The sequence below is a fragment of the Felis catus genome, chromosome C2 (assembly GCF_018350175.1).
Source record: "Felis catus isolate Fca126 chromosome C2, F.catus_Fca126_mat1.0, whole genome shotgun sequence".
NCBI classification, from domain to species: Eukaryota; Metazoa; Chordata; class Mammalia; order Carnivora; family Felidae; genus Felis; species Felis catus.
The window spans coordinates 137,400,440-137,424,290 of NC_058376.1; the positions used below are offsets into that span (position 1 = coordinate 137,400,440).

The 23,851-nt window shown below is 36.9% G+C and overlaps 1 long non-coding RNA gene across 1 annotated transcript in view; it reads right to left on the reverse strand.

Moving 5' to 3' along the window:
* The window catches only part of LOC123380147, a 45,511-nt gene extending 21,660 nt beyond the window's left edge, over positions 1–23,851 (reverse strand). Inside the window, exons 1-2 of the long non-coding RNA XR_006585541.1 lie at positions 23,444–23,851; positions 19,682–19,777 (exon numbers count right to left, since the gene is read on the reverse strand). This is a non-coding gene — a long non-coding RNA (uncharacterized LOC123380147). The remainder of the gene's footprint in view (positions 1–19,681; positions 19,778–23,443) is intronic.

Consider the following 23,851-nt stretch of genomic DNA (forward strand, 5'->3'; position numbering starts at 1 on the left):
GCTTCAAAGTACGCATTAACTTCCCTGGATGTAGCATTTGCATACTTAACTCTTGGGGTAAAAACAAAAGCAAGCAAAACCCTATGAAGCAACAAAGGAGGAAATAGTTGAATCTCTCCTGGTCAGAGAGGTGGCTTCATTGAGGAGTGTTCACTTGAGATGAGATGAGTTTTTCAAAATGAGGAATTTGTAAGCTGGTACATGAGAGGAAAAGTCTAAGCGAGGAAGTAACCTATGCAAAGTCACAGAAAGAGATAAAATATCAAAGAGTAATAACTCCTGGAAACTGTAATTGTTCTGGTGCATAATTTGGGGGGGGGTAGAGAGAAAAAAGGTTATAATATTATAGACCAATCTACTAAACCCAGTATTTCCATTTAGATTGATTTCTCCTTTTTCTTTGAATGCCCATGATGCTCTGTTTAGTTATGCTTTATATTATAGTTGTTTGGTCACATATCTTGCATTCTATTTTATATCATAAAACCCTTGCACCAGAGACTTTGTTCAACAAATGTCATTGTGCTAACCTAGCTTTCCCAAGCCCCTTTTAGCTGTTTAAGATTTTTACAAAGACCTTTGGACTCTAACCTACCAAGAACAGAAAGTGAGCTGAGAATTCTGTAATCCCAAAATGGTCATACTCCATGAAACCCAATGGAGATTATAGCTGAGAAAGAAAATGGATGAGGAAGAAGGAAGAGCCAAGGGAAAACGGACAGATTAGAACTTTTCAGAGAGAAGAATCTGGGCCAATCAAGGGATTACCTTCCCAATGCCCAGAGGAGGGATTCCTTACAGTGTTTACTTAGCAGGGCTTGTTATGTTCCAGCAGCTACTGTGTCTACCATTCTTCCCCCTCCAAAAAAGAAGAGTGTGTATTGTGGTTATCTTATGTCAGCACGGGTGTGGAGGCTAAGATACCTGGTCTCATTACCCAGCAATTTCAAGAAGGTGATGTGTTACACCCATTCTGATGGAGACCCTACTGCCTCACACACAGAGACTCTAGGCTCTCAGGATGCGACGTCTGTGTGGGTTTTTTGCGTTTACTACTTATGGGAGAGTTTCAACGCATTCACTGTATTTGAAGAAGGAACAAAAGGATATACTAGTTGTAGAAATATGACCTACGCTCGACCAAACATTTGTATGCTCTCTGCTCATTTCCCCGACACATTTGCAAAATAGGTTGGGGCTGTGTGGTTAGATATGGCCAGTAGACTGTGAGCAGAACCAACGTGTGTTACTTCTATGATCACACAGTTAAGACCTAGGATAATGCTTCTATCCCTCTCTTCCACTGCCATGGCAGCTTGAAGTGCATTTAGTTTATACGATGTAGACAAAAAACAGAGAAAGATAGCCTGCATTAGACTGTATTAAATCACTGAAACCTGAAAGTTTGTTTATTGCAACAATGAGTGTTAATCTCCTTAACAAATGAATTCCTGGGAGGAAGTGCTTAGCAAAACCTTTCACGTTTCTTCTCCAGTATTCCACACACCCTTGTGAGGGATATTTATATTTTTTATATCTTCCAATCCTTTATTCAATCTCTGCTTCATCTCTACAATATGTCTAACAAAAAAGTTTGCTAATTTGGCCTTATCCTCTGTATGCTTTCTGAAGTGAAGTAATGTATCTCTGGCTATGGCCTGTTTTCCAAACATGAGTGGATTTATTGTTCTACCATCCAGCCAGAAATTAGTTTTCCTTCTCTGTGTTGCAATTCCCGTCTGCTGGGTTGTCAGCTACAATCTCATAACTTGAAATGTTCTCTCCAACTTGTTGGAGCTACATCTCTAACTTAAATTTCCAGGGCTAATGTTTCCCATTGTTCATCTTTGTTTCTGCTAATTTAATATCAGAATACTTCCTTTCTTATTGTACGTTTCTTCACAAAGAAGGCAGCATTCCATTTTTAATGCAGAACTTAAGAGTTTAAGGGCTCATTCACATATGGTAATGTAGTTGATTCTCAAAATAACTCTGTAGAATCAGGCATGAATGGTATTATTCATACCTTATCCCCATATTCCAGATGAGGAAAATGAGACTCAGGAGACTTCCCCAAATCCCCTGGCTATGACTGCCCACCCAAGAATTCTTATTCCAAGTCTCATTTTTCCACTCCACCTTTATTACCTTTTACCAATTTTATCATTTGTTCCTGGTTGTATATTTTATGTATACATCAGTCACTAATATGATATCTGACATGTTTTGAAATCTGTATTACTGTGCCTAAAATAATAGTAATACAACATGCTAGAATGCTGAAAGTTTTAAGGAAGAGAAAGTTGGAAATCCAAACAGGAAATAGCAAAGCTAAAAATTAAGGAAAGAGAAAAACAGACATTTGAGTTGTTTCCAGTGTTTTTTTGCTTGCTTTGTTTGTTTTTTGTTTTGAGTTTCTGTGCACACACATGTGTTTTGTTTTGGGTTTTTGTTTTGTTTTGTTTTGTTGCATGTGTGTGTGCGTGTGTGTGTGCTATTAAAGACAGTTCTCCCCTGAACATTCTTGTTCAACTCTTGATGCTCATGAACAAGATTTTCTCCCAATCTAAGTTATAGAACTAGGATTAGAATTAGAAATGTTGGGAAAGTTTGAATGAAAAAGCCAGTTCACAAAAATCTGGTATACATTTGTATACCTGGTGGAAGAGGCCCTGGCCCAGCAATTCCAAGCAGACCTGAATGGGGAGATAGTAAAACTGGCAACAGGTGGATACCACTGGTCGGAGCACCTCCACCACCTGGAACGGGGGCTGTCCCCCTGACCCTGTGACCATTGTTCTTGTTATCTATACTGATCAGGCTGTGGGTGGTGGGTACCGTGTGTGCCCCAGGAGCCCCAGTCATTCCAGAGGAGGCTGCCACTGCTAGAGCCATGGTAGTCCTTGGGATGAGTCTTTGTACCATGTCAGTGGGATTCCTGGCTGCATCTTCGTCCACACCGGCAGCTTCCTTGGTGGGCACTGCACCCAAGAGGTGCCACCTTGGCCCAGTGCCTGTGCCTCCCACAAATCCTGTGGGCCAATAAAGTTTCTTTCATCTCATAAATAAACATTTATTTATTTATTTATTTATTTATTTATTTATTTATTTATTATTTTGAGAAAGGGAGAGCAGGGGAGGGGCAGAGAGAGAGAGGAGAATCCAAGCATGTTCCACGCTCAGTGCAGAGCTTGATGTGGGGCTCAATCTCAGGACCACAAGATTATGACCTGAACCACTATCAAGAGTTGGTTGCTTAACTGAGACACCCAGGCGCCCCCCTAGCCCCTGCCACTGAAAAACTTTTGTACATAATCACCATACATGTGTATACATGTGTGTGTGTTTATATATACTGTAGATATATACTATATATAGCATATAGTGTCATATATATGATATATAGAGAGTATGATACAATTTTCGTAAAGCTCCAAAACAACTTGCAATTTATTACTCAATAATAACCACTAAAATACTTTTTTTAAAGATTCATTTATTTTTGGGAGAGAGCAAGTGGGGGAAAGGCAGACAGATGGGGACAGAGGATCCAAAGTGGGCTCTGTGCTGACAGGCTAATAGCAGTGAGCCCAATGTGGGGCTTGAACCCATGAACCATGAGATCATGACCTGATCATAGTTGGACACTCAACTGACTGAGCCACCCAGCCACCCCTAAAATACTTTTTATTATAAAAATAGAACTATGCAATTTATTTCAATATGTAGACACAATTTTGCTTTTAGAGGTCATTGTGATATTGTTTCTGATATCACACTTAACGATTTTTATAAAGTTATCATTTTCTTTTTGGCCATAGTTATTAACAGCTCACTTCTTGAGATACAAAAACTGATAATCATTATTTCTGCTGCCCTTTCAAATAGATATTATTTTAGTATCATGTGGGATTAAATACTAAATTTAAATATAGTTCTGGCATAGTACGTTTTTTAATTTTATTTTTTATTTTTAAAAATTTACATCCAAATTAGTTAGCCTATAGTGCAACAATGATTTCAGGAGTAGATTTCTTAGTGTCCCTTACCCATTTAGGCATAGTACTTTTTAGTTTAGTTTGTCATTTCAAGTCTTTTTCGCTTGCACTTTGGCTTTGTACTAAATGAACATTAAAAATTGAATTTTTTTCATAGTCTGACTATTCATTGATATAAAACTAAAGGTAATCATGAAAACATTGGAGATGTGACTACTCAATAATATGATAGTATCAAATAGGTAAAAAAAAAAAAAGGATAATTATTGTAGTAAGCCAATATAACTGGCTGAATACTATTTACAAAACTGTCCTGTCACCAAGTATAGAGGAAATTTTATAACTTGGGGGATGTCTGTTCTGCATCCAACCCTCCCTCTTATCTTAGGCATTAGGGATTGAATCCTGTCCAGCCTTATGAAGTGACTGGCAAAACCTCAAAGCACCATGGGTAATTAAAGATCTAAGAGCAGGATGGGGAAAAAGTAAACAATGTCGCCATGTTCTGGTGATATTGTTCAAGCATCTGGTTCCATTTTAGGTACTAAGTTACATGACCAGAGCTTAGCTCTAGAAAATTGCCAAATATCATAAGAAAAAAGGTTAAAAATCATTACCAGTTCACAATTGCAGCCTTAAAGGTGGTCCACTCACATCTTTTGAAAGAGAATCTGCTGCAAGGAGAACAGTTAGCTGAGTCCCAGCCCTTCAAGATCTGTCTCAGCTATCAATTCAAGACCATACACTTTCTGGGCAATCTCTAGCCAATGACCAAACAAGATGGGGATCCAAGGGCTTACCACTTGTGGTCATTTTGACTTTCTTCTTATGGGCAATCTTTACACTGAAGTTTCCTGGTGGTGGGCTGGCTGAGACTTGTGCAGAACTGTCTGAAGGTCATCCAGCTCAATCCTCCTTCCTTCCCTTGCTTTTGCAAGGTGAGACCAGCATCATGCTGAGAAGTCTTTTCCTGACTATTTTTACCTTTTCTCTCTTTTTTCCCCTCAGAGGAATTACCTCCAATAACTCTCTTGCATTTTTATTTTCCTTTTGCCACCTGTTTCCCAGAGACCCAGAATTGTCACTTGGGAGTCATTATTGACCTTTGTGAGATATCAGACTTGTAATTTCTACCTTTTTTGGTGGAGAGGGCGAGAGAGCATGCCCGTATATGAGCTTCTTCATAACTAGTCTCAGAAGACCATCAGAAAGCTCAATAACCTTGGAATTGGTACAAAACACAATTAGTAAAACATAGGTTTCTTACTTACAAAAATCTACTTGCAGAAAGTTAGCTGGTGATCAAAAACTTTAATTTGATTAGGCAGAAGGAAAAGATCCTGTGGCTATTTAGCTAAGGAAAAGAGGTGGGGAGGGGGGATTTGTAAAATTCCAATACATTGTGTGCTTTAACGAAACCTAAGCTGCCTCCTCATTATTACTGTTATTAATTTAGATTGTTTTCTAAATTCATCTAATTTAGATTTTCTGGCTCAGGTAAAAAAATTCTCTGCTTTATGCTTTGGAAGTTAACCAAATTCTTATGGGTTGTTGACTTATTTAATAGAACCTCAGAAATTCACAGAGGCTAATTATTGAGGAGAATATGTCTTGCCATGGGTTTCTTCAAATGTTAAGATCTGTGATACTATGAATCCTTGATAAAATAGTACATGTAGTATTGAAGAAACAGACTACAACCTGCCTCTAGACTATGGGACACTTGAAGGCATGTCTTTATGTCCAACTTTTGAGAGCACTTAAGACAAGTAGGCATTTGTGAAATGTTTCCTAAATTGGACTGAGATCCAATTTTCAGTTATTTGTTCCAGTGAATCCAGACACAACATAACTTTATTGCACCAAGTTTTACTGACGTTGATGGCCAGTATTCGCCACGAGAATTGGATGGAAGTATTTAGAGTTGGATTTCAGTGTATATAATTTGAAGGACCCTCCATTCTTTTTTACTTTGTCAGGACCTTAAATGAGACTGTTGAGTTATATGTAACGAGCATGGGAGAAAGCAGTTATTGGTCTGGCTTGGCCTGCAGATGTTTGGGATTACACCTAATTGCTTTGCTGCTTCTATTTTCATCAGCCTGCTGACAGGATTTTTGTAAATGTTGGAAGAAAGCCTAACTTAAAGGGGTTAAGCTTCTAAACTGCTGTGATCTACAGTCAGTTAGAAGTGACAAATCTTAAGCAAAAGATAATCTCTTCCACTTACAGAAATGCCAGCCCAAATATCATCTGTAGAAAGACTTCAGCAACTTTAATATATTCATGTTAGAGAACAGAATTTAAAAATAGGCATTTGTGGATCTTTTAGGTCCCTGCTGCTTTATAGATTTTAACTATGCTGGTTAGCAAGTCTTTTCAGCTGTGCTCTGATGGTTTGCATAGAGACTCTGTCTTTTATGGAGATTTATGGAAAGCCTGTACCACAAAGGCAAAGCTAATACCCAGTCTCCCAACTTCATGTATCTTCCACATAATGGAAAGCTTATGAGGCAAGGGAACGTGAACCTATTAGAAAAGTTTTAAGCTGCAGGTAACAGAACACTCTATGAAAAGTGGCTTCAAAAAAGGAAACAAAATTATATACAAATTATAGAGATAGATCTCTTTTTGTTTGCTTTTTGTTGTGTTTCTGTTTTTGTTTTTGTTTTGGAACAGCGTCTCAACTATATCAGGGATGTGAACATTTCTGTTCATCTGTAGTCCTTCTCTCATTGACACGAAATGGTAGTTGCAGCTCTAAGCAAGCAGAGCGTCACCAAATCACATTCCAAACATGAAGGAGGAAAGCAGGTAGAAAAGGGGCTTCCCTTTTGTTAAGGAGTAAAATCCTTTTTAGATTCCCCTGCTGGTCTGTCTTTATGTCCAATTCGCTAAAATCAGATAATATGGCTATCTCTGAGTCCAAGGGCGGCTGGGAAAGTGAGGAGATGGCTGGATAAAACTGTTAAATTCCATAAGATTGGTTGCAGTTTCCCTTTTGAAGACTTTCAGGAATTTGTTAGCAAGGAAAATAAAAAGTTATAGGGTAGCCTTGCAGTAATTTTTGCAAACTCCCAAGTCAATCCTAGGCATGTCCTAATTTGAAGGACCAACGAATGAATTTCTCTACTTGTTTCCACATATCCCAGTGTTGCTACTTGTATGATATGAAAGGACCAACAAAAGTAAAATGAAAACTAGTAAAAGTTACAAATAGTAAAGACACTTAAAATGTGTCCATAAGATTATCACCAGAAAAAAATCAGCGTTCAAATTTTCATGTTGCTCTTAACATGTTCATGTTATTTTTTACACAATTACTCTTAAGAAAGTTTGTGTTCTTTTACATTCTGCTGTTTTCATTTGTCATAAATATTTTCCTTTTTCTATATTACTTTAATAATTTTCATTTATAGCATCATAGTTTTTCATCTATTATTGACTCCAGATATATGTAACAATTTTCGTATGATTGATATTCAGTGTAGCACAAAGGGAAGCTACCTAGCAGATCAGGAATTATGGCATAATCCTACTTGGCCTGAAATTTCAGTTATATCACTTACAATATGAATGACCTTTCAAGTTATTTAACTGCCTGCACTACAGTTCTTATATCTGTAGAATAAAGTTAATAGTAATACTCTAAAGGTAATAATTATTAATTATTAAGTACATTTTATTAATTTAATTAGGTAAAGTTAATAAGTAAGATACTTCCTGTAAATTGCTTAATATGGATCTCACTGTGCAATCCAATATGGTAGTCACTAGCCACATAGGACTACCATGTATAGATATATCATCTATCTATCTCTCTCTATATATACATATTAAAGTTTATTTATTTTGAGAGAGAGCAGGGGAGTAAGCAGGTTCTGCGCTGTCAGTGCAGAGCCCAATGTGGGGCTTGATCTCATGAACTGTGAGGTCATGACCTGAGCTGAAATCAAGATTCAGATGCTTAACCAACTGAGACACCCAGGTGCCCCCATGTATGATTACTTCAATTTAGGCTTAAATTAATTAAAATAAAATTTCAGTTCCTCTACTGCACACTACATTTCAAGTGCTCAATAGGCACAAGTGATGAGTAGTTACCATATTTAACAGTGCAGGAAAAGGTATTTACATCATTATAGAAGATTTTATTGGACAGCACTGTCTAGAATATAGTAAGAGCTCAATAGGTAGTTGTGCATTTATCTTTTCCTTCTTCTGAATGTCCTTGGAGAAGTATTCCCCACTTCCTTATGGCTAAGCTCATAACAATTAAAATTATGGCATTTCATTTATATTTAAGTAGAACTGAACACCTGTCAAAATGCTTTCGTAAATATTTAGACCCTCTGCAAACCAAGTCTTTTTAGACATTTAATTACTGAACCACTAGTTTAGAATAATCATGTCACATAGTAAGAGTCAATAAATATAGTCACCGAGTGAAAGAAAGACTGACTGAATGATAGTATAACCCAATAAGGTATCTGAGCAAAGATCTGGTCCCTTTTATCGATGAAAATGTTGAGTCACTTAGTGAGTTACCAATATATTACAAACCAGCACCCAGTTGTCCAGGCCTAGGTTTTATCTCATAATGTCACTAGCAAATATTTCAAATTTGAATTATAGATAAATCAGTATTATTTCTAAAGATCAATGTAGAAATTTCCATCTCTATTCTATGATAAGTGTATCTGAAATTAGTGCTTGAAGCAGTATGTGTATATATACCCCCATATATATATAAATACATATATACATATATTTTATATATACATGTATTAAATATATAATATATATAAGCACTACATTTATATTTAATCCGAAGTCTCCAGTAATAGTGTATTAATGATATTAATACTCTATTATGGTTAGGAGACTCAGGATGCCAAATTGTGCCCCAAACATATCCACGCCTGCTCTTGAAAATTCCAAGGGAAATTTGCAAACAAACAAAAAAACAATCACAAATAGGAATTAAAGGCAGATTTTATTTTGACTGGTTTTGTGCTCATAACTGCAATGCCCAGCATTCTGGAAAAGTGAGCTAGAATTAGTGATCTTCCCAAAGCCTGCAAGAGTATCTCCCGCCTCCTGTCTAAATTTTGCCATAAGCCAGCTTTCTGAGGCTGATTGATTACCAAGCCACGGTACACTGAGACACAGAAATGTTTCAAGATAGATAGGCTAGGCTGTCTTAACTGATCTTGCAGCATAAACAGAAGAGGCAAAATGGGGACTCCAGAGCGATCCCTTACATCCCTGAGAGCAGGCCCTTGAATAGCTTCCTACTTTGGCATCTAGGGGATGAGACAAAAATGAGAGAATACAGAAGAAAGGAGAACATTCAGGTCCTCATGCATGAGGTTTTCATGTACAGTTGTCTTTCCTACAGGTAAAACGATCTATTTAGAGTTCCAAGATGTAACTCCATAAAATGAGCTGCTTCTTGATTTGTGAAAAACTGAAGGTGGGAGGGGGAATAGAAGAGAGGATCTTCCCTGCTGCATTTGGGACCCTCAAGGAACCACCAGTCCCTTGATCTCCTACCTAGATTTTTATATTTAATTTTATTACAGGGTGTGTCTAATTTTGCTTAAAGAGTTTATATAGAAACATCTTTTTGAAGTGTTTTTCACTGATCAGAGGCAAAAACTTTTTAAATGTCAATTTGATATGAACTCTGTTACTGATGGAGTGTTTGTGTCTTGCCGAAAGTCCTATGGAATCTCCAATGTGATGGTATTTGGAGTTGAAGTGTTTGGGAGGTGATTAGTTCATGAAGGCACAGAACCCTTGTGAATGATGAGTGCCCTTATACAAGAAACCCAGAGAGTTCCCTCACTCCTTCCACCACGTAAAGACACAGTCAGAAGAGGGCAGTTTACAGCCTGGAATGGGGCTCCCACTTGCACTTGACCATCTGGCACCCTGATTTCAGATTTAAGCCCCAAGAACTGGGAAAAATAAATTTCTGTTTTTTTTCTAAGCCATCCAGTCTATGGTACTTTGTTCTAGCAGCCTGAACAAAGTAGAAATTAACAGAAACTACTGAGGCAGATACTTAAGTGCCATAAGTACTGATTGGCTGAAGCCTTGTGACATACAGAAGGCTCAGAAAAAGAAGAATCATGACACATCATTCAGTAAAATTGTGTGGGTTATGAGTGATCTATGTATTTGTGTCAGATGTCATCCCAAGGGAAATCATTTTTTTTTTTTTGGTTCCTAAACTATTTCTGGATGCAACAAAACAAAGCAAACTTTTTCCTGAAGGAATCTTACAGAGTAAATATATTCATTTTATTCTATAGTTGGAAAATCTTATTTTCAATCTTATTTTTAATCTTATTTTCAACCCTGCTCATTGCTGTATAGGCAAATTTAAACATAACCTGTGATCTAACTTTACTGCTGTATGTTAACATCTATCTTTTTATATAAATAAAACGCAAATCAGGCAAAACAGGATCAATTTGCGATTTGGGTCACTTTCCTTTCAAAGTTGAAAAAATGGTGAGACTAGAGTTGATAAAAAATGATGAGAATTTACCAAAATTTTCTAAAAAACAAAGAATCTTTTGGGAACCATAATCACAAATAACCAGTGCAATAAGTCCCAAATTCTCTATTGATATAATTTTGTACACCAGCCAGGATTAGGAAATATACCCAGACTTTTGATAAAAAATACAAAGTTTGACTCTCATTTTCTATATAGCTTATCATGGTGTAACTCTACACTTTTTACAATAGTGATATTGATGTATCGTTATTTCAGTTTGTTGATGATATCTCTCAAATGATGAGACCTATCACTTCTGTTTGTAAGTTACTATATTTAGTAATTCTGTTTGTAAGTTCTGTGAGTTATAGTCAAGGGTTATGAAAGCCACAAAAGGCAAGAAGATGTGGGTGTATACATTTGTATTTGTGCAACAGTATGATCCACGGTGGGAGTAGAACACTACTGTCGATTGGATATCTACTGTATTCTAGGCACTGTTCATTCTTTTATTCTCTGGATACTTCTCATTAATTACATTTGAAAGGTTAATCTATCCAAATACATCAATATTATGTCACACACACACACACACACACACACACACACACAAAACCACTCTGTTTTGGTCCACTTAGTGGTTTTAAAAGCAATTCACATTTCATCTTTTGACAATGCCTTTAGTTTTTGAAGTCAGTATAAATAAGTATAAATGCTGCTTAACTAGAAACAAATCTTTTAAGTCCCAGAGGGAGACTGAAATTAGCATATCCAGTAAACAGCCTTAGTAAAAACAAACAAACAATTCTTTGTTTTAGGTTTCTAAATTAAAATGTGACTGTGTATACATGTATTATCACAGAATGTTAAAATTGATACCTAGTAGGATTTCGAATGTAGTGTGCAGAGGTGTACTAGTCTGCTGCCATGACAAAATATTACAGCCTGGGAGATTAAACAACAGAAATTTATTTTCTTACGGTTCTGGAAGTCTAGATAAAGGTACCAGCTGACTCCGTTTCTAGTGAGGGCTCTCTGTCTGGTTTGCAAAAGCTCCTTCTTGGCTCTGTCCTCATATGGCTTTGCCACTTTGTGCATGTGGAGAAAAAGATCTCTTGGGAATCTCTTCCTCTTCTTACAAGGACCAACACTGCTAGATTAGGCCCCCACCCTTATGACCTCGTTTTACTTTGTTGAGCTCCCGAAGACCCTGTCTTTAAGTACAATCACATGTTAGTGCTTTAAGAGCTGTAGAACTCTCAGCACATAACATCTCTTCCCAAACCTCTGCACTAAGACACTTGACCAAACTCTAGCATGGCTGCTAGTGACATAAGCCATGTCCCTAGGATAATCCCAGGGCCCCTCTTAAAAAAAGTCTGCCTGAGAAAACTCAGTGCTGCCTGGAGAATTCACTGTTTGTTGCAGCCAACACTGGAGGATAGGCCCCAAACTTCTTAGAGCATTTACTAAACAGGGCTTACAAATGTGAATAGGTATCTCTTACCACATGTGATTTCCTCAAAGACCTGAGAGCTACTCCTTTGAAATGAGTCATCTGGAAGGATAGGACCAATGTCTTCCAGTGTTTGTAAGGAGGATAGAATCTTGTCAGCTTGCAAACACAGCTGACGGAATCACATTCACACTGGCCAATGGTTTGTGATTTTTCACTTCTCTGACTCTACTAAGCCGCTGCTTTCCTTCCTGTTTCCTTCCTTTGAAGAACCCAATCACATCTGCACAAATCAGAATGGAAGTCTCATGGAACTCTCAGTTCTTTCTTTCACTGTCAGTACCTACTGGGTAAAATCTGTTTTCACTGCTTTAACGATTGTTAATCATGTTTATCTTTGATGGCTTCAACATATGAATTTGGTGGGGAGGGGACACAGTTCAGTCCATTACAAGGGGGTGACATTAAAGTTACCAATAAGTGAGACCAGGTCTATCAAACGTGAATACAAGACACTTTGTGCGATAAGGAAAGAAAATGGTCAATTATTTCCTGCCCCCATATCCTTGCTTAGAGTGAATTTCTGCCAGTGTTTGCAACCCTTCAGCTCAACATTCTACTTACCTTCTTGAGGGATAACTTCCCTTCATTTAGCGTAGGCCAAATAGTCTAGGTAACTAGGTGTTACAGAAGCATCTAGTTGCTTAGAAACCAAAAGAGCAAAACCCTTTTCTCACTATCCCAGGTCACCTGATCATGGCCATGCCGCTTGGGTGCTGGAGGAAGCTGACTGTGAAGAGTATGATTGACATGCAGGAGGTTGAGTAGGGAATATTCTTGGAAGGAAAGGAAAGCAAGCAGGTTTGGACAGAGGGAGAAATTGGGCTACAACATAGTCTCAGTGCAGAGGTCAGCTAATACCACAGCAAGTTCTGAGCAACAAGACCCTTTGGCGTTGTGCTGAGTTAGGACCAGGGGAAAAGCCCCATGCCCATTGTTGTATCCAGACCACCCCAGTTAGGGAGAGTGCAGTTTTCTTTAATCAGCACCCTCCATGGGGGTGTTGGCTAGGGCTTTCAATCACAGTATTCTAAGCAACTGGGACGAGAAGTCCTTTATTCCTGAAGGGTCATGTCCGTGGCACATTACACATCCACCACCTTGCCAAGTAAAAGGTTTCTCTGTGGGGAATTAAATATTGAGCTAATAACACAAGAGAAGACAGAATGGTTAAAATTCATTCATCCTAGTGACAAATGGCTAGACCTAGCTCACAAACATAATTTCCAGCAAAAGAAGTCAGACACAACAGAGTACACATTTTGTAATTCCATCTTCCTGATATTCAAATGCAACTGGCAAAATTAACGTATGGGTGTTAGAAGTCAAAATGATGTTTACGTTGGATGTGTTTTTATTTTTTAATTTGGTAGAGATTTTATCATTAAGTTGTCAATTCTTGTTATTTATAATTACAAATAGCTTTAAGCACAACAACTATATGCATAATTTTATGTGGGTGCATTCAATGAACAAAATAAATGTAAAATTATATTTCATACTTATATATAATCTTTAATATTTATATATTTATGAAGTTAGCCAAAATTAGGGCTCTATAAGAATTTTTATTTAAGGAGAGTCCATCAGTTTTTCCAACTTTTAAAATGCTCTTTCATAGAATTCAGTTGGGTGGGAGCCAATGTTTGGGCAGACAGGTACAAGCAGCCAGGAAAATAGAAGCTAGATTACTTTGATTGAAGGCAAAATGTGGAATCAGACCCAAGACAAACACTGGCAAAGACAAAATTAAATACTAGAAACTGGAACTTAAAGACACAGAGGTGTCACGTGAGGTTTGGGGATGATTTTTCACAGATTAATAAAAAAATAACTACCACATACTGAGCACTTCCATGGTTCAGACATCCTGGCCCATGCATTTGAAAATGCATGTTAAAGAATCTGATATTTTCATCTGAAGTTTTATTGAAGCAGGCATCGAGGCTCAAAGTAGTTAAAGTCACAGAAAAAAGTGTTCCAGCCAGGATTCAACCCAAGTCTGTTCCAAAGAAAGTTTTTCCTCTTTATATTATCTAATAATAAACTGAAACTATTTGAGATTCACACACACACACACATGCATTACATGTATATGCGACAATAACAAAGGTTTTTAGCCACAACAGCTGTGACACAAGCCATAAGGAATAGACAGCCTCAAATCAGAGATAGTCTAAGAGAAGCCATTCAATTCTGAGGCATTCTGCTCAGGCATTGTACGTACTTTGGCTTCGTTTTCCCTCATTTCAATCAGCAGAGGAATTTACTTGGAAGCAAAAACCTTGGTTTCTTAACTCTTATTACCCACCTGAAGTCATCGTTTCTGTTTATTACATCATAATCATCTCTACTTGCCACCAATTGTACATTCCCAAAGAGGAAATTAGGATTTCAAGAGAAGACAATGGAGTAGGAACAGATGTGCTACTAAAAGAGAGACATCCTATTATCCTGAAAATGTACTTCATAATGAAAAACAAGGGAAAAGAGATCAGAAGGTATTGTCATATTTCAAAATAGAGTCTGTTTTAGCAGCAGGATTACATTTAAATAGAAAGATCTGCTGAAGTTTCTATGTACCATTCATAGCTCTTTATGTTTGACACTTCATATACTAGAGAAAGTGCAAAAATTTTTGAAAAAAAAATATCCCTCTGTTGCATTGTTGGTAAATCTTTTACTGTACGCTTTGCAACATGTTCCTCGATTCTGATTTTCTCTAGTCACAGCAAGTTGACCCTACTTTCAAGTGTGACACTTTCATGTGGCTCCCCTTCCACGATTCCCAAAACTTCTCTTAGATTACACCATCTGCTTTAGAGTGCTTCATAAAATATATGTCTTCTTGACCCTAGGGAAGCAGCTATGGTCAGAATGGGAAACCATGTCATGATTCACAGTTTTTAAAAATGTATGTTTGGTCATACCAATGCATTCATAAAGCAGATCTTGTTCACTTAATACGTGTCAGACATTTGATAGGCTAAGGGTACAGAGGTTAAATATTTGTTACATAAGCTTAAAGCAGCCATAGCAGAGTGAAAGAGATCAGCTAATGGATAATCACAAAATTGTGATCAATGCTATGACAGAGGTATTCACTATATCCAATGAAAGTTCCTTGTAAATGCAGAGCCGCCAATGGAAGGAGACCAAAACTGAGCAAAAACAGTGTTTGCAAAGGTACAGCAGTTAAACCAAGCGTGGTACATTAGGGACAGGGACAGGGACAGGTACTAATACCTATGTGTTGAGAGGAGTGTTGGCTATGGAGGAGACAGGTGATGATGGCAAGGTGGTCCAGGCAGAACCAAATGAGCTCTTTAATTAGTATTCGTGTGTGCAGAATTTTGTCTTAGAATCATTCTGACAAAATTCCTAAACTAAACCTGCTGCTGATGATTCCAAAGCTCAGTGGGAGCCCAGTGAAGACCAATCTGTTTTCTTCTCCAAGAGCTGCCCTTTTATCGTCCTGGGTTTGGAATACTTTGCGCTTGCTGTTTCTGTGGCAATAGAAACATTTTTTTTCCCCTGTCATTTCCTTTCCATTTCTCTTTGTTCCTCCACTCCTTTTCCACAGGCCTAGTGAGTTTTTTTTTTCTAATTAACTTTGATTAACTGGATGTCAACTGATTAGTAACATCATCATACCTACAAAAATCCCTGAACTGATACACCATCGTATCAACATATTCTGCCCACATTCGGGAAGAAGAATTACATGAGGCATGTACACAGGAAGCAGGAATTTCCAGGACCATCTTAGAATTCTGCCCACCCCATGGGCCATCCAACAGAACCCTATCACAGTTTTTTACATTGTAGATACTCAATATATAGGTGTTCATTGACTGAAGATTAAAAAATACCTTTGTAACAAAACTGTATAAATAATATCTAAAGATTTAATGATGGTGTCTCTCCTACCCTGACAAAAGCTTATTCGGTCCTTTAGTTCTCTGTGGGTCTGTCTCCCTTTAACCTTTATAAATTATAATGGCTAGTACTATTTAGCTTTTTCAACATTGTTCCCGGCTTCCGTCAAATGTGGAATTTTTAATAGTTTGAACAGTCTTGGGTCTTGGAGGTGATGCAGCACAGGCTTGCTTAGGTGTGTGATTTCTTCCATACTTCCTTCAGAACCTGCAGCTGACCTGTTAGGAATTTAGAATGTGACTGTTCTAACAAAATATTCTAAAAGATTCCAATTTCTTTAAATAATCCTCATGGGGAAGAAATTAATTAAGGACTTTAATGATTTCTAGTTGCAAACATTTCTTGTTTGAGTCTGGACACTAATAGACAAGTGTTTTCCTTTTTATTTTTCTTCTTCTTCTTCTTCTTCTTCTTCTTCTTCTTCTTCTTCCTCTTCCTCTTCCTCTTCCTCTTCCTCTTCCTCTTCCTCTTCCTCCTCCTCCCCTTCCTCCTCCTCTTCCTCTCCTTCTCATTCTCCTTCTTTTTGTAGAAACAGACATGTGGAAAAAGCAAACTTATGTGAATTCTAAACAAAGTGTGTGCTGACTCTTCATGTTCAGTTTTCTTATAGGAAAGATGCAACATACAAACCTGCAAAGCTTGTCTTTTTTACTTGCAACCGTGAAATAAACGGCATAAGCTGTTTATTATCCACACTGCTTTATATAAGAAAAATATATTGATACTTCATAGTCTTGGAGAGTTTCAGATACTATGTGGGGATTTTTCCCTAATGGTCTCTCACAATAAACGTATATAATTAAAACAGAAACAGATTTAAAAAGCTTACATTTTATTAAAATCCATGCAAAGGGACATAGGAAAAGACTACAAAGTTTACTGTGCGTCTGTTATGTATATCTGTAGAAATGTGAATATAAATGGAAAACCCTAGTATTTTAACACTGGTTTCCCCTGATTTGGAATCCAGAGCAGTTCCATATGTCCACCTGGTTCAGAGAGGGATAAAAGGACAGAGCCAAGGTGTAAATGCACAGTTCTAGCTAACTATTTGAATATCTCAAAATGAAATAAATGTTGACTGTTCCATGTCCATTAATGTATATTTCTTGAAATTGATAAATCTAAGTTGCTTGGAATAAAAAACTCAAGGTTTGCTAACTTATTTTTAACTATTAATTAAACATTAGAAAAAATTCTAACACTGAAAATACTAAAGAAATCCTCCATATATCTACCTCATAAAGAGTCATGAATGAAGAGATGCTAAAATTATTAAGAATAAAGAAACCAAACCTATTTAATTGCTTCTGTTGATGGAATTAGCACATAATGGGGGGAAGGAATATGTTAACAATTTTGAATTTGGTTCCTACAAAATTTATTAATACGGGATTGAAGACATTTTCACTTAAAAGAATTGACGCAAAATGGGCTAAAACTTTTTCTCATGGTTTCACTTGGGCAAACAGCTCAACACTAAGATTCCTTCATGAGACAAATGGGATTGTATTTAACAAGGGTGGCATTCTATTGGCAATGATTGGCAATGATCTGGAAGGGAGAATAAAGGAGATACCCACAGAATCATAATATATTGAAAACTGCTATATAGTAGAGATGAAAACAAACCAGAAGCACAACCAAGGACAAGGATATTGTATTCAGGTCAGAGAGGACATGTTGTTAATGACAGTGGGAAATTAGTTAGAATCAGGTATTCAAGTCTCTGAGAAGCAGTGCTCAAAAAATGATCACAAATACCACTCTTTCTCCTTTTGGTTGCCTAGTTTGACCTTGTCTCCCACAATTCCCTCTTTGCCTACAAGACTCTCACTTTGTTTTCCATTGATTTCTGCAAAGAACTATTAAACACGAAGTACACCCCAAATTAGGTTGTTCTTTTTAAATAAAAATACTGATACTTAAACATAGTATAACACTTCTTGCTAATATTATTTTCTTCCGATTAACTAGAGTCCTGGGATACCATATGATTCATCTACATTCACAAGCATGCACATACACACAATACACACACACACACACACACACACACACACACACACAAACACAGAAATATACACATAATCCAAAACATGCTTTTACCCTGAAAATTGAAAAAGTCATGTATTTTTCTTTTCTTTTTTTCTTTTCTTTTTTTTTCATGGCGGTATTTTTTTTCCTTTCCTGTTAAAATTGTTGTAATTTTTCTGTCATGTAGGTAGACATCAGACACTATTTCTTGTACCAAACTCCAATAAGTTAGAAGAAACAGAGAAGGCAATATTTTGGTGATGTTCTTGGGCTTTTCCTGCTAACATAATACATCATGGGAGGGAGTCACAGAAGTCTGATATATAAAGAAATGCTTGGTTGCTGGATTTGCGTAGTATAATATGATTTAACTATGAAGCTATAATACGATGAACTATTAAGCTACGTGTGGAAAGCATACAAAAAGAGGCAATAAACAAATCTTGAGAGGAAGGAATCTCTTTCTTAGCAACAAAGCAAGGAATTATACACTGGTGTTAAAAAATTTACTCTGAAAATAACAGAAATTGATCTGACCACAATGATAACATGTCAAGGGAAGAAACTGCAAATTATTTCAATAGTTTCATCCCTAGTGGATTTTTAAACCAGAGAAGATAAGAGACAGCAAAGTATATTAATATGGGCAACAATAAGCTGGCAGAAAGATAGAGTGAGAGACCTCTTAGGTCATTTTCATTATTATTCATCAGTTTTTAAAAATGCATTTGATATCTTAAAAGGTCTTGGAGTTTATGAACACATTTTTCCCCAGTGTTATAAGCCAAAAAAAATAATAAAAAAGATTAAAAAAAAAACATGCTGTATCTTGAAAGCAATTTCAGCCATTTGCCCAGCAAGCTGAACATTTAGAAATGTCTTATGGTGCAAATTAATAGAGTATCCTAAGATTTATGTAGTAGTGAGAAATTACAGATTCCAAAAACATAGGTCTTAGACTTAACGCTTAAGGCCCTTAAAGACCTAATTTCCAAATTACATTCTGTGAGAGCATTTTAACCCCCACCGCTTCCTGTAGTCTACACATTTACCAAATAGCAGCATCACCCCTATGCTCCCCCCTTGCTTATACACCACATGTTCGCTGGGCTCCATGCCTTTCTTGGCTCATGTAATTTTCAGCCTGTACGCATCTAGCCACACCCCACTCATATGCCAAACATTCTCCAGCACCCTATTGATTACTTTCCTAGGTAAATTCCCAAGACCTCTGTTCAAATCTCTTTTCTAGTGTGTTCAGTTTTGCGTTTTAATTATTTACACACTTAATTTACTTCCATCATAACGGTGGTTCCCCAGACCTAAACCTTCAGCCCCTTGGAAGGAATGGAATTCTTAAAGGGGACCCACACATTTATACATGTTTGTATATTTTTTCAATCAATAGACTAGTGCAACTATAGCCGTTATTACATGAAGAAATGTAAAATATTGAGTCTAACAGGAGACAGCAAATTACAGCTTGTGGGCCAAATTCGGCCAAGTTCCTGTATTTATAATACAATTTTCTTAGAATAGAGCCACACCCGTTCACGTACATGTTGTTTACATGTGTTTTCATGCAATAACATTGGAAATGAGTGGTTGCAATAGACAACAAATGGCTTTCAAAGCCTCATATATTTACTGTCGGATTGTTTACAGGATAATTTTGCCTACCTCTGGTCCAGAATATAATCATCTTGAGGACAGTGGTAGTATCATAGATATATTTGTGTCATTCCCTGTAGACATCTTAGAGAAAGTGTTCAAATGCTGGAGATTTAAACCAGAAATTATTTCATTTTCTCAAAAACATGTTCTTCCTTTTTTATTACCACTCCTGCATACAGTTATCAACAAATACTTACTTGAGTTTACAAAATACTGGCCTTACTGACTCCTCTCTCTTCACTGTTCATATCTATTAATCATGTCGTATTCATTTTTATGTTAATTTGACCAAATCATCTGGGTAGCCTCTCCTCAATCTCTGTCCCCCTCCCTCTTCCAGGTGTAATGCTTGATTGAATGTGCATCCCTTCTGTACATGATTTCATATTATAACATATATTTTTGCATATGTATGTTTCCTTAATATAGAGTACTGTTTTAAGAATTTACATATATGGTATCATATTGCACCTACATTTCAGAGAGCGAATCTTTTTTTCTCTTCACCAAACTGAAATCTTTTTCTGCTTCTGACCCTTCACTTCTGTCTCCCTCTTAAAAGGACCCTTGTGATTATGTTGGGTCCACCCAGATAATCCAGGATTAGCCCCCCACCTCAAGATCTTTAACTTAATCACATTGCAAAGTCCCTTTATTACGCAAAATGACACGTTTCAGAGATTAGGATGTGGATATCTTTGAGAGGACATTATTCAGCCTACCACAAGGATACAAATCATCAGTTATTAGATGCTATCAATTTCCTTTCCAAAGCCATTGTAGCAATTCAAATACCGCTCGTGGTGTTTCCATGTCTTTATGAACTACTGGCACTGTCAGTGTCTCTGGAAACTGTAAAATCTAAACCTACTGGTATTGCTTGTACCTTTAAATTTTGTTGTAATTTCAAATATGCAGAAAAGTCACATGAACACTTAAAGGAACTTGTATACCATTTACTTGCATTCACCTATTCCCTGTATTTGCTCCATTTGAGACTGAGCTAGACATGTATATCCCTTGATCTCTAAACATTTCAGTGTGAATTTCCTAAGAATAAGGATATTCTCTTATTTAGCCACAGTACAGTTATGGAAAGCAGGAAATTTAAAATTGATTTCGTACTTTCACATAATTCTCAATCACTGTTTAAATTCCATCAGTTGCCCCAACAATACCCTTTATGCTATTTTCCCTTGTTTCAGGATCCAATTTAAGGTCATAAATTACATTTATTTGTCATTTTTTACTAGATTATTCTACCTGAAAAATTTCTTCAGTGTGATATTTTGACATAGCACAGGTCAGTTATTGTACAGAATGTGCTTTAGTTTAGGTGTGTCTAACATTTCTTCACAGTTTTATTCAAGTTATACACATTTGTGGCAGGAATATCCCAGAAATGTTATATTCTTCCTAGCATATCCTGGCAACATGGTGTTGACTTACCTCAAAACTAGTGATAACCTTGGCTGTCTGTTCAAATGGTTTCTTTCGTATTTCTCCACTGTGATGCTATTATTTTTTTCCCGTTGTAGTTAATAGTAATCTGTGGGGTGATACTTTGATACTATACATATCTTGTTCCTCCTCAAACTTTCACTCACTAATATTAGTATCCATGGATGACTGACTCTGTCATCTATTCTGTATTTATTAGTTGATGTTTTTGTTTTGAAGAAAGAGATTTCCTTTCTCCTTCCACGTATTTATTTACATCTTTTTGAATTCATGTATTTTTATTTTCTTCAATGGATTATATAAACCATTAATATAATTTATTTTTATGTTCCAGTTGTCTCAGATTTGACTACTTGGAGCCCTTTGAAATGGCTCAAGAGAATTTTTAACATATTTCCATCATTCACTGAGTGATCTCTTATTTTATGGCACAAAAATCTGTTTCAGGCTTACCTTGTGCCTATGTTTGTTTATTTTCTGTCTCCTTATGTTATAGCTATGATGAAATAAGATTAGTGAGGTGCTTGATGTTTGGTCTGGGGAAAGGAATATCAATACTAAAATGTGATTATGTAATGAGTTCTCTTCACAAGGGAGCTAGAAGAGAATGACAATAATGGTGAGAAGGAAACACTGCTAAGAAAATACTAGTATCAAGAGGGTGTTGTGCCTTATCAGTGTTATTGTACTTAGAAAAGACTGCACTTCCTTTACTTCTGTTCTCAGTGATGTCACCTAGGCTCTCATGTAATACTAAAACCCAGAAGGGTTTTACACAGCAGTAATTGACAAAAACTTGTGATAATAGTGGATCAGAAGGTCTTTCAGCACCTTTTCCTTAACATATGTTACGTAAAATTTTGTGTTCCTAAACCAAAGCAAACTAAGATACGTTCTGTGGAATAGTACATATCATTCTATATGTGTGTAAAATAATGAATATAATTTTAATGAAATAATTTTACATTAAATCTCTTTGATACATATTTGGCCTTTATATGCTCATATCTATGTGTGTTTTACTTGTAGATTTCTGTGCCCTTAAATTGTGGTGTCATTGGGGCATCTGGGTGGCTCAGTTGGTTAAGCATCTGACTGTTGATCTCAGCTCAGGTCATGATCTCATTAATTGTGAGACTGAGGCCCACATTGGGCTCTGTGCTGATAGCGCAGAGCCTGCTTGGGGTGTTCTCTGTCCCTCTCTCTCTCTGCCCTTCCCTTGCTCATGGTCTTTCTGTTTCTCTCTCTCAAAATAAATAAACTTTAACTAACTAACTAGCTAAATAAATAAATAAATAAATAGTGGTGTCATTATATTCCAGTTGATTGTGTATCACTTCACTAATTTATAAAATACACATGCACACACATACACACATATTTATTTGTTGCTGTGCTACAGTCACTATGCTAGACAGTAAGTGACAGAGTAGTAGGAAAAAAAAAGTCCTGAGCAGCAATATTAGTTTCTTATGGCTGGTATAACAAATTGTCATAAACTTAGTGGCTTAGAGTAACACAAAAATATTATACATCTCTGGAAGTCAGAAGTCCAAGATAGGTCCTGCTGGGCTAAAATCAAGTGTCAGCTGTCTGTGTTACTGCTTGGGGCTCTAGGGGAGGACCTTCTTTCTTACTATTTCCAGCTTCTAAAAGTCACCTACATTCCTTGGTTTGTGGACTCATACTTTGATTTTCAAAGCCAGCAATGCTGAGCGGTCTTTATACTGCCATTTGCTCTGTTGTTCTATCTGAAATCCTGGATAATCAATAATTTCCCTATCTTAATGTCAGCCGATGAGCAAGCTTAATTCAATCAGCTACCTTAACTCCCCTTCACCATGTCATATAATATGAACTTGGACATCACTGAGGGAACATTATTCTGTCTACCACAGTAGCCAAGACTGGTTAAGATCTCTGCCCTGGTGTACATTGTATTTTAATGAGGGGAGAGATTAACAAATATAGAAACATGTCATACATTTTTAAGAATAGATAAATACTTGAATAGAGCAGGGTTAGTGGAAAGAGATTAATGGGGATTGAGAGTTATAAAAAGTAAACTATCTTATCTCCATTTTATAAACGATAAGCTAAGACCAAGAAGTGAGGCACTTTTTCCAGTGTTCGTGTGGCATTCACATCTCAGTCCCCAAATCTCATTGCTTTTTCTATGATTCAGCTCTCTCTCCACATTTACCCACCTATCAGATTAGGATGGAGGTGAATCTACCCGTGTTACTCCCAATTCCACCTGCAGTACCTGACATAGTGTCTGGGATATAACAAAACCTCACTACTTACATGTTATTGGTATTGATATTCTTCTTAGGCATTCTCATCGCCTGTTTTTCATTGCTTCACTGAACCAAGACAATTATTCTGCAGGGAATACTCAGAAGTTTCCTTTGAAAAAAATTTCTGTGAGAGATAAAGCACTACAAAGATCCATAACCTATAATATTCCCCTCATTTATCTATGGATTTTTTAATGCTTTCTACAGGTGGGTCAGAATCATGGATGAAATATCAGCAAGCAAAGGATGTGCCCTCAAAGAAAACAAACAAGGCAAGTTACTCAAAAGTTGTGACCAAAAAGGGGAGCCTGTGTGGCTCAGTTGGTTATGCATCCAACTTCGCCTTGGGTCATGATCTTGGGGTGAGTGTGAGCCCCACGTCAGGCAATCAGCACAGAGCTTGCTTGGGATCTTC